Raw genomic sequence first — 12,939 nt, forward strand, 5'->3', positions numbered from 1 at the left:
TCTCTAATACGGTGGTATTAGAGATGGTTTTGTGCTTTAACCTTGGTTCAGACAACAGAGTGTTGCTTTGTGGCCATTTCTGAATGGCACAGAGCTGTGAAATTTTGCAGGAACAATCTCCCTCACCATCTTATGTGTAACCATGTGTCTTGGTCTTGACTGCGGCATGTCAAGCCACTGACCTCCTTTAACCTTGGCTCTCATCATGTGTTCCAGGTTTGTGAGGTGTGAGTGACCGGAGCACCACCAGAGCAGCAGGACACAGCAGCAGCCGCAGATCTCTCGGGATCTTCTTGGAAAGTGTGAGTTTATTTTATCTTTTTGTGTCCCCCTTTGCTCGGGCCACCTCCTCCACCTGGAGAAACATTTAAGGGGCCACAGGGATATCACCATGGCAAGGGCGGAAAGGGAGGTGGCGGCCCTCAAAAAAGCAGCAGCAATTGTCGAACTTGCTGACCTGCAGGCAACAAACCCTGTGCCCGCTATGGTCAGCCAACTGGACCTTGCCGATGAAATGGAAACACTTGAGCTGGCAGAGCAGGACCCGAACCTCTGCCAAAAAACCACGTGCAAGAGTGTACGGAAACAAAACATAAAACTTGAAAGAGAGTTGGCAGAGCTTCGGGCCATCAACACCGACCTCTGGGTGAGTAATTAAGAAATGATTCCCAAAATTTTACACTGCAGTCCTGTTTTGTCTTGCTGGGTGTTGCTATCTTGTATTTTCTCCTTCTGACCGAGCAGAAGAAGCTAAGCCAGAGTCAGGGGGGCCACCCCCAGCCCGGAGGGTCTGGGATTAAGAAGCCCCAGCGAATAAGTGAAGGGGAGGAGGCAGCAGCAGCACCGTCCCCGGCACCCCAACAAACTGCCTCAGCCTCAGCCCCATCCCCACACCCAACAACATCCCCGGAACAACCATCCACTTCAGCCGCATCCCCAGGCCCATCCACAGCAGCCCCACCCCCATCAACATCATCACCCCGAAAAAGCAAGTGCAAATCAAAAAAGAGGCTGGATTACAGCAGTGAGGGCTCAAGCGGGAGTGAGGTAAGTGAAATGGTTGGCTTCATCAACAATTTCAGACATCTTTAGCAATTTTATGACATGTTAACCATGTTTTCATTTCCTAGAAGCCAGAGGGGGCAGAGGCAATCAGCCCAGACCTGAAGCCCATGCATGATGCCCTGAAGAAATACATGGAGGGCAGATCAAAAGCATCAAAACTACGGTCTATTTGGGCATCCGTGGGTAAGAAATTACACATTCTATATGTGTGCAGGTGTGTGTAAAGTGATTTCTTGCTACATTTGTGTGTTCATGCCTTTCACAGAGAAGTACCTTGCCTCATACGAGGAGTTTCTCTGGTGCCCCGAAGGGACACTGAAGATGCAGCAGAACGCCGTGTCAAAGGGGGCTAGGACCTGGTTTTTTGTCAAGTATATGAGCTTGGGCCATTCCACCATCACATACTGGGACTGGAAGTTCATCGACAACCTCCCCCTCATAAAGAAGTGAGTAGTGCAATGTGAAGCACGTCCTGTCTTAGCAAGTCCTAAAAATATCAGATTACTGGAGCCAGAATTTGCTTCCCACAGCTTCCCAGCACTCCTCCGGACCTTCAGCCTGGCCCCGACCACAGTCTCGCTGTACGTGGGACAGGCCATAGCCTTCCTGGACTATGTTCAGGATGTGCCCCACCAACACTCCCTGCTAAAAAGGGCGAGGGTGGTTATCCTCATAAAGGAAGTGCAGAAGCTGCATAGGGACTTGGGCCGCATCCTCCTTGGCCACGAGTCCCTGGTCAAGGAGAAGAAGGGCCAGAAACTAGTGTCAAAGGAGGACTTGGCAGAGTGTCAGCGCCTGGCGAAGGCAAAAATTCCAACGCTCCTGGGCAAGTCACACACACACACACACACCTTTCCGATATAGACAGTTATTCATTACTGTCTTCTCTCTTTGGCTCTCATTTCAGATGACATGGCGAAGGCACCACCTAAGCACCCACAGACAAGATACCGGTTTTTTGGCTACTTTGGGGCATACCTGTCATCAATATATGGACACCGGACCGGGGCGCTCACAAGGATGACTGTCAAAAATGTCAAAGAGGCCATCGGGGACGATGCCAACGGCTACTTCATCAACGTAATGCACAAATGTTGTGAACACTCTGAAATTCAGGTTAGAATATGCATGAATACATTAACCTCATTGACTGCTGTCTTTGCTTTCTGTCTTCTCGGTCTTTTGCAGGTGGTAGACCACAAAACGGCCCGCAAGTATGGGAATGCCCAAGAATACCTCACGGTGGAGGAGATGGGTTGGTGCCACAGGTGGCTCAGATTGAGGGCCAGGTGTGTGGCTACCAACCCCTACTTTTTCAACTCATTTGGAAGAGGGGAGGCCAAGGACTTAGTCTGCCATGTGAGGAAGGCGTGGGCAGAGATGGGGCTGGCTGGGGCCCCAAGCCTGCTCGTCTTCAGAACGGCCGTGTCGACCTACGTGAGTAATACAGACACCTAACACTTGATTTTCACATGGTAAATTCAACTCATTCTCAACAAAGCAATACTTGTTCTTTTGTAGAACTTCGAAACAAACAAAAATCCCGAGACCAGGAAGAACATATCTGAGTTTATGTGTCACTCGGCGACCACGCAGGAGCGTTTTTATGTGCTCCACAAGACCCTGGGGATCGAGCGAGGGAGGTGAGAGAGCTCTTCATCTTCTTGACGGTAGACGAGAGCAGCTCCCCCTCTCCTCAGGGTGCAGTGGTACCCTCCACCAGCCCTGGCCCCTCCGCTGGACCCTCCACCACCCCTGGACCCGACACCAGCCCTGGCCCCTGCGCTGGACCCTCCGACAAAACCCCAGACAAGATTGAGGTAAAGCACCCAACATGGTTTGTTGATTAGTAAACAATTAAAATTCAAACAGCTCATTGTATGCTCTCTCTCTATTCCAAAGGACAAGTCCCCGAGGAAGAGGATGTCTCAATCAGTCAAAGACAAACCTTTGTCCCCAAAAAAGAGGAAGCGGCCAGTGGTTGTGCTCAAAAGACTTTGATTTAGTTTGTTGTGTTTGTATTTGTTTTGTATTTTTCTATTTTTGTATTATTTGAGTTAAAAGAAAAACCCTGTTGGGAAGAAAATGATTTTTTTTTAAAAATCCCTGTTGGGAGCAAAAAAACAAAAAACCCTTTTGGGAGCCAAAAAAAACCTCCACACGGGTACTGCCTTGACGTGGCGCGGGGGCTTACTGCTCGATCACAATGACTTACAATTAAAATTTATGTGAATTTCAGGCTGAGAGCAGCAGTTTCAACATGAAGCAAGTTATCAGCAACCTTCAGGTCTTCAGCCCAGTGATCTAACCACTTCACCATAGTTACATTCAATGACAGAAGGGTAAAAGAAATCCCTGTATATCCCTGAATTAGCAGAATAAATTGACAAAGCCATGCGGAATGACATGCAAGAAACATGTCCAAGGAAGGAATTGAACCCACAACTTCATAAGTGGTAACCTAACACTAAAGGATCATAGGGCAGGATTAATGAGAACGGCCAGTGACGCGACGGCCGCTGCGCGTAACTACAGCAACCAGCGAAGCCACCGGCACGGGAGCGCGCACAGACTTTTCACTGTCTCTCTCTCTGTCACTCTCTCTCTCTCTCTCACAGACAGACAGACAGACAGACAGACAGACACACACACACACACACACACACACACACACACACACACCTGCCTCTTCACTGTGCTGCAGCAGGGGGCTGCTTGTCTGTTCCTCTGAGCTCCTCTGCATGGATCTGTATGGGCTCCTACATGCCGGTACCGAGAATTAACGTGCCGGGTCCGGGTGTCGGACCGCATCTGTCAGGGTCCGCGATCCCATGCAAACCAATCAACACCGGACATATTCATGATTTCATAAAAATACAAAAAACGGACGCGTCGCGGACACGCCGGCCAGGACGTGAAAAGTGGACGTGTCCGGGCAAAAGAGGACGTTTGTCCACCTGCCTGATAACGTTGTTAAAGTTATAACGTCGGCTTTTAACCGCTAGCTGCGGCTAACGGCTAATAATAAGACAGTAGTGATGAGGGAGAGGGTGTGTAAGTTAGTGACCTGCCTGCTGCTGTGTGCGTGTGTGAAGGGAGGGGGAGAGAGAGTGGCGGCAGGGGGGGGGTTAACAGGGCTTTCAGTTGTGCTGGGTCGTTTGCTGGCAGTAGCCTAACAGTGATTTGGATTCACCGTGGTTCAGAGCGATTGATATAGGTGGTTTTCAGATGACGTCACGTGGAACGTCACGACTGCAGATGGAGGGCAGGAAGTGTTTTGCCCGCAGGAAAACAATAGGAAAATGCCTACTGTCTGTGCTGTCTACGGCTGTTCAAAACGGTCAAACCGGGAAAATCAAAAAAGTTACTTGAGAGTTCCTAAGGTAGTAAGATATAAAGGACTCAAATTTCAACAACTGACCGTAAAACGGTGTGTGGGAGGGACGGAAGTGACCATAGTAAACAAACGGTGTCCTAGCCTGTTCTACAGTAAAAATGGCACATAGAAAGAGGAGTAAAGCAATATATTAAGCGGCAATATATATTTAAGCATCAACGATATTCAGCCAAACCCACATAGTTTGAAACAACGTTCAAAACACACACAGCCAGTGTCACAACTAAGCATATAAAGCCCGCTAGCTTAATGCTAACGTATATGTAAAACACCATAGACGGGCTAACAGAAATTAGCATGCAGTTTACAGCCAGTAAAGCTGCTAAAAACTGTTTTAATTGTGGCTTTAGCGCTGTTAACACGTCACCGTTTAATCCAGAGTCTGTGGTCAGTTTATAACGCTGGGGAATTTGCTCCGATGTCTGTTTTGGGAGAAGTGCAGAGTCTGTGTGAGCCCCGACCGGGGACCAGGGCAGCGGCTGTCACAGCCCCGACCGGGGACCAGGGCAGCGGCTGCCACAGCCCCGACCGGGGACCAGGGCAGCGGCTGTCACGGCAGCAGCAGCCGCTCTACCGAGCTGATCTGCCGGGGCCGACCGTCCTCCTCCCGGAGGAGGAAACGAGCCAAGTAACGTATCCGCACGCTTTTAGAGGTTTACCGCTGAGATTAATGCTGGTCTCATTGATGAAATTTAACTGTGGCAGTGGCATTAGTTTGTTTGAATGAAAAGTGAGCAGGGCTGCTTCTGGGCTACGGACTGAAATCACCACATTTACGTAAATGAATAAATGTTTTACAATGAACCAATCAGTCTAATACATTTTATTTTGTTAAATCGACATGGTTACTGTACATGGCAAAGATTAGCCTATTACCACTTTATGACTTAAAATTACTCGGTATTTCTATGGGAGTCCTATGGGAGTGTCGCCACTCTGTTATATCAATCGCTCTGGTCGAGGCGGTGTGTTTCACTGCTTCCTTTCTCCCGATTTAAGGTTGTATGGATCGTATCCGATATATTTCTCTAATTTTTGGTGATACCTGCTACGTGCAGGCTCGACCAAAAGCTTCGGAGTACTCGCTTTCCATTATTTTCAGGCACCGCTCTCCACTTCCTGCCCTCCATCTGACATCGCCCCGCCCCCTTCGCGTCATCATAACCACGTGACTGAAAACAAGCTATAACAGGGAGTGTCGCCACTCTGTTACTATATCAATGGCTCTGCCGCGGTTGCCCTCTTCATGTATCCATTCCATTGATCAATTTGAAGGCAGTCGTGGACGCGCTGACGTCAGGTCCGCCGGCCAGCGCGCGAAATTCACCCCCTGAATTGCAGCGCATTTTGCAGCACAGACCCCGTTCAGAGCAATGGAGAGATACGCGGGTGGGCTCGTTCTTTTTGGTTTTGAACGCTTCCTCACCCAAAACGCATGGGTATTTTCTCACAAATCCTGCCCTATGATCTTAAGCTATTTAATTGATCAGTAGCGCGGTAGCGTCCACAGAAGCTACATTTCCCCAGGCATTTCTACACCTTAATTGCACGGCTTCCATGTGATGTCATGTACGTATCTGTTGATGCCCATCTGCTGCAGCGGGGCGCAGCACGCAGCAGGTGACAGAGGAGGAGGGATAGTTAAGTTCGTGAATCAGAGCCGTAGCTGGACAACTTTATCGCTGCACAGCGACCGCGCGCACCGTTGCACGCCGCTCCAAGAGGGGAGCATACGTCAGTCCGACTGCACAAGTCCGACGGCTCATTTCTCCGACTACCCATTCTACAGTGTTGAGGTTAGGTTTAGGGTAAGGTTAAGGGTTAGGGCTACTTAAGTCGGAGAAGTGGGAGGTCGGACTGATGACGCAAAAATAAAGAAATGTATGGTCGGAGTCGGAGAAATGGGTAGTTGGAGAAATGGGTAGTCGGACAGACGTCATGCGCCCGCTCCAAGAGCCCGGTGCGTCCTATCTGCAGCGGAGACACGGTCGGCCACTGAGAGGACTGAGTGAGCCAGGGGACCGTTCCTGTAGCAACGCGCCATTTTATAAATCATTTAAAAACCAAACACCCTGAACAGCATGCTGAGTACGAGAGGGAGGGACGACTGCAGCAGTTAAAACGAAAGCTCCTCGTCCCAGCATGTCGCCCACTCCGTCCGTGGCCGACAGCTTTTAAAACAGTGTTTCCCAACCTTGGGGTTGGGACCCCACGTGGGGTCACCTGAAATTCAAATGAGGTCGCCTGAAATGTCTAGTAGCCTAATTGATGAATTGAAAAAAAAATCTGACCAAGAAAGGTTAGGAACCACTGTTTGAAAAGACACCTGGGTTTTTTTGGAATGTACTTGCATAGATCTTTCAGCACTCACAATGGGCCGATATAAATGAAAAACTTTATTTAACTTCTTGTGCTTTTTTGATGAGCAACGGAGACTGGAATATTCAAAAACTGTCAGAATCAGTCAATAAACATTTACTTTCTTTGAAAATTAAGTCTAAAAAAATATTTTATTTATCCAATAGGCCTATTAAAAAAATAAATAAATAAAAAACTTTAAAACCACTTTCGGTATTCGGTATTATTCGGTTATTCGGCCAAGCGTTTTGATTTTATTCGGTATTCGGCTTCGGCCAATAAAATGCCATTCGGTGCACCCCTACTTGGAATTAAGTTGGTTTGATGTAAAAATAAAAAATAAAAAAATAAAATAGCTTTGATGTAGCTAAGCTACTTCTGTAATTTTATTGTAGCGTAGCTTGCTACATTTCTCTGGTGGGTAGTGTAGTGAAGCTTCATTTCATGTAGAGTAACTTGTAGCTTAGCTCACTACATTTTCTAAGTAGCTTGCCCAACACTGCAAATAATCAATGAGATAACGAACACCTGTAACCAATTGAAGGCGGGGGGAGGGGAGGTGAATTCTGCCAGTGAAGTCCTATAGTGGGCAGCGCAGGACAAGAAATGATGGATACAAATCATTCAAGAGCTTTAAGCCTGTGCATATTCAAGAGCTTTGCTTTTCTCTGCTGCATTCTTGGTTTTCAAAGTTCCAGTGCAAATCAATCTTAGTGCAGTGGTATAAACAAGAAACATATTAACATAAACCAAGATTGAAAGAGGTAAAGAGAACAGGTTGGGGCACATATGCATTATCAAGTTTGATCATGTGACCAGACCAAGTGGTATTGGTTAAAGTTCAAAGTGGCTGACACACTAACAAGACTGCTCAGGTGGGATTTGAACCAATGACCTTATGGTTGAATGGCAGGAATCTTAACCACTGGACTATTCCAACACTTCTGGTGAAATAGAGGTTGAGACTTTGATGAATGTGAGATTTTTCAATGATGCTTTAAAAGAAAAGAAAAGAGTAGAAATTAGCCACAACAAGTAATACTAGTCGAGGACTTTTTTGTGAAAATAGTGCAAGCAGTGATCACCATACAAATGGTTGACCAAGGTAGGAATTGAACCCTCAATCTCATAGTCAGTAGACTTTGACTTTGCCTCTAGGCCACAGTGTACACACAGTTGTAAAGACTGTTGTCTGTTGGTGAGCTGCACTCTGTCTCACTCTGAAGTTAACAAGCCCAAAGCTGCACCTGTTGGAAACACACTGTGTCAACACCAAGAAAGCTTGAGAGTCAAGCTTGAATGACTTACAATTAAAATTTGTGTGAATTTCAGGCTGAGAGCAGCAGTTTCAACATGAAGCAAGTTATCAGAAGTCAACAGAGGACGACTGGGAAAATAATTCACTATAATTGTTGTTGAGGCAAGATATGAACCAGCAACCTTCAGGTCTTCAGCCCAGCAAGCTAACCACTAGGCTACAGACAGAGACAGTATGTGAGGGGCAAAGAAAACCTTTAATAAGAGGATCACTGGCTTCTGCTTAAAAAAAAAAGTAAGGAAAGTGCAGAAATTAGCCACACCAAGTAAGAAGAGGACTTTTTTGTGACCTGTGACTATTTTTGGGTGAATTAAAACGAATTAAAAAGCACTTAACAGCAAGTTACAAAGTTGAGCTCCTTCTCCTGCTGCTGTGAAAAAGATGCATTGGGCTGAATGAGAGCAGAGAGCTCTCTGGCTGCATTTAAAAAATATTTTAAATTATTATCTAAGTCTCTTTGCATTTTTGACCAGAATTTTAGCCAGAAGACAAGTGTGGCCACAAAACTGGAGAAAATAATGTGTCTAGAGTTTAATTTGTGGCCATGCTGACAGTTTAGCCAGAAAAACTCTAGAATGTTTTTTTGCCTCTCTCCACTCTGGCTGACAATAGTTGCGTTTCCATCCACCTTTTTTTATTCGCATTTTCAAAAATTGCGGGGGTGAATTTGTCAGCGTATCGATTAAAGGAAATGCGAGTTTTTGTGATGGAAACAGATTATGCGAATTGAGCCAGAGTTTGTGGGTGAAGTGCTGCTGGACTTCACCCAGCGACGTTCAAACAAATGGAGAACGACGCCCCGGTGTCCCAGCTCTCCTCTCTGCACCCCGCGACACAAACGCGCTCCGTAACCCGTAATCTTTTGTTTATGACGGTTAAGACAACACAAACACACGCCGTAACATCGTATATGTAACGTTATCCACCGCTACATTTATTGATTTTTCACCAGCTTCGTATGTAAACAGATGCACATGGGCGAGAGGAGCATAACCAAAACAGCGGAAAAGCGAGCGGACTTGCACAGTTCCCGACTGTCTTTCTGTGTAAATATCTCATGTTACAACATGAAAATCTGAGGCTTATAGCTATTCAAGTGCGGCCTATATATGTATTTTCTTTAAAAATTTAGCTGGTGCGGCTTATACAGGTGCGTCTATAGTCCAGAAAGTATGTAAATTGTCCAGGATGTTGAGTGTCAGCTGAGTGTCAGCTGTCAGCTGAGTGTCAACTGTTGGATACATTCACGCTCTCTTATGACGTAATCTCACGGCGCACTCCTCCTCTCCCAATAATCGCAAAACAATAATGAATGGAAACGGTCATAAATTCGCATTTGCTTTTTGCGCATTTTCACAAAATCCGCTTTTAAATTCGATACGACTTGGATGGAAACCCAACTAATGTCACCACTCTAGCTCTGCTCGTTAGACGCAACACACACCCATTATAAAGCTGGATTTTGTCAAAAAACTTAATGATTTTAAAACTGCCAAATATCAGAAACTGTTGAAGATATCAATAAGCTGAGTCATAGAGGAACACTTAAAAAGTTTGTCTACAGAAAAAATGAAATATTTGAAAAAGTATAAAAAGTATGAAAAATTTGAATACATCCGATAAAGTCCAGAAAAAGCTGCACGTTTTGATATATAAATTGTTGAAATAGCACAAAGTATGAACCCACCAAACATTGGACGTCTGATGGACGTTCAGGTCATGTCTATATTGCGTCCGTCGGTCCAAGACCAATTCTAGACGCCTAAACGACGTCCAAACTAGGTCCAATATTTGGACGTCTAATCATGACCCCACTTGGACGTCAATATGCAGTTAAACATTTGGACGTCAGGCTTGGGCACGTTTTTTGGACGTCTAAGACAGGTGCAGGAAATTGACATGATTAACGATTGTAGTAGTTTTAGTAATAGTAGTAGTGGACAAATAACAATATTGTTATCAACATGATTAATAAATACGAATATATATTGTTTGTGATTAAACATTATAAGAGACGTCCAAACAACGTCTTGTCTACGTCATTTTTATATGTCTAATTTTGGTCCCCTGAAGGTGCAGACTGTTACGCCAGATGACGTCCAAATGTGGGCATTGTAGACATCTCTTCTATGTTCAATTTAAACTCATTTAAGACATTGTTCTTGAGTACATGTGATATTTTGTTATTTTACATCTTTGTTTTTCCTACTGTTTTTTTTTTCAATTTCATTTCATTTTATTTCAATTAATTAATTAATTAATATTTTAATTTATATATTTTGAAATGAAATTTGTGGGAGATTATGGCTTCAGAAAATAATTTCACCCGATCATGGTTCATAAGAGTAGGGAGAAGTAAATATAATTTTGAACAGTCTTTGATAAGAGCCTTTATTATTTAAACTAGTCAAAGGCACTCTGATTGGCTGAGGCAGCACGTGATCATACTCTGATTGGCTGAGGCACCAGCAAACGCCACTCTGGTTGGCTGAGGAAATACACCAAGCAACTGGCGCGTTTCTTCTCCTGCAGAAGCAGGCTGTGGTCAACATATCGCCTTGGTTACAACATCGTTTTCCACTAAGTGGAAGGTAAGTTTGCTTGGTTTAGTTGATTTTATGTTTACTGTATGCATTTATAGTGTCAGTTTCTTTCCGGCGCCCATTTTAACCGATGTGTCATTCACACAAGACGCGCTGCGGCGTGCACCTTCACGGACCCGGTGTCTGGTCTATAGAGCTCCGGACCCCACGTGACCTCCAGCGTTCGAGCGGCCATTTTGGCAGGAAACTGACCAGCTCCGAAGCATTGACTGTAAGCGCCGAAGCCGTCTGAGTTCACATGATCTCATTTTAATTCCAACACATTGGACTTAATATAAAAAAAACTAAATGGATTAAATATTACCGACCCTTATAATGCCCCCGGGGTGCTTTTCAAAAATATTTTTGCCTAACAGGACGTCCTAGACCTGCAGTATCTGGACACAGCTACCTGATCAACTACTCTACAAGCATACAAAAGCCGGCTTTATGCTCTTTGTGCTCCACAAAATGACACAAGCAGGAAAGACGGTGACAAAAAGAAAAGAAAGAGGCAAACACATATAAGATGTGAGTCTCCTTCGCCTCCAGCCTTTCCAAGCTGACCCAGAGCCGGTCGCAGCGCACCGCCGCATCCGCCGCGGGCTGATCAGCACCGGGGAGAGCTCCCGGTCGGCACCCCGATAGCACCCCGGACAGCTACGAGCTAACGTTAGCCATGCTACACTGCATTAACTGGGATGATACGACACTTACCCCTCTAGTGAGGATACAGCAGGTTATGCTGGTAGATTCCACAGCTGGACGTTCATCACAAAGCCAGACTGCGTCCATGTGTAACCCTCCAGGCTTTTGTATGCTTTTAGAGCAGCGCGATGCAAAGTTGATCAGGTAACTTAGCCTAGCTGTGTCCGCATACTGCAGGTCTGGGACGTCCGCCGGCGGCCGGAGATACTTTTGAAAAGCACCCCAGGGGCATTATAAGGGTCGGTAATATTTAATCTATTTAGTTTTTATATATATTAAGTCCAATGTGTTGGAATTAAAGTGAGATCATGTGAACAGACAGCTTAAAATCTTCCATTTTACTGCCAAAATGTTATGCAGCTGTTCTCCTGGTCCACCGTGATCCACGTCTGCCCTCCTCCCGCACTATCTACATATACAGTCACATTGTTTACGTTACGTTGTGTGTTTTAATTAATCCTGTTTAACACACACAGTGTGACCGCGGTACCGACAGAGTGACAGGCTCGTTAATGTGCAGAGGGATGAAATGACAGCTGTTACTCCCGACACTTAAACCTAGTTGCTACTGAAAAACCCTGACATGTCAAGCTTTAGGGTGTGTTTGAGGACTAATTTATCCGTCTAACCCACAGTCTATGGTCTAACCATCATAACTATGACACCTGAAACGGTAAACACAGCTGATCGATCGAAAAAAATTACTCCGGAGTGAATTTTTTCTGTCACTGAAAACGGCTGGTTCTTGAACGTAACTCGGTCAAAGTGAGACGTATCCTCAATATGTTTAGCAGTTCTGTTAGGTCATACTACATGCTGACAAAGTTAGACATGTAAGACTTGTATGGGCTCGGAGAAAATCGCTTTGTTACTCTCGTTCCGCACCCGGCTCTCCCCTGTAGCCTATCTACTCTACGAAAATCTTCAGATTCCTGCCAAAATGGCGTCGCTGTCAGTTTCGGGGCTGCGTGACGTCAGCGTGACGTCAGCTCCCGGAGCTCTATTTGCTGTAATGAGTAGCTATGAGGACTGTTGTGGTAAACTGGGATGTGAGTGGTAGTCACGGATGCTAGCCGCCACCGCTAGTTAGCATCGGGCTAGCGGAAGTTAGCATCGTGCTAGCGGAAATTAGCATCGGGCTAGCGGATAGCATCCACTGCTTGCACTCACTAGCATCCAGGACAGCTAACAGTGCTAACAGCCTCCTACTACTCTGCTGTACGGAGCTCCTCCTGGGCTCTGTCATTCACACAAGCTTCCACTAGCTACTCTTCCTGGGTGCTGTTTCACAGTGAGGATGGTGTGTTGTGCAGTTTCCACCAGAGTTTTGCATGTAGAAAAAAAAAAAATCTGTAACACCACACGTATTTTTCATCCACTTAACAATTATGCACTACTTTGTGTTGGTCTATCACATAAAATCCCAATAAAATAAATTAAAGCTGTTGTTACATGACAAAATGTGTAAAGTAAAAGTTCAAGGTGTATGAATACTTTTGCAAAGCTGTATC

General features: G+C 45.5%; 1 pseudogene; it reads left to right on the top strand.

Annotated features, from left to right (window-relative positions):
- Positions 1-391: 391 nt before the first annotated feature.
- Positions 392-11,368, top strand: LOC146959891 (uncharacterized; annotated as a pseudogene).
- Positions 11,369-12,939: the final 1,571 nt, after the last annotated feature.

Source organism: Trachurus japonicus, unplaced genomic scaffold (genome assembly GCF_045865225.1).
Source record: "Trachurus japonicus isolate A0001 unplaced genomic scaffold, Traja_1.0 AP030939.1".
Classification (NCBI taxonomy): Eukaryota; Metazoa; Chordata; class Actinopteri; order Carangiformes; family Carangidae; genus Trachurus; species Trachurus japonicus.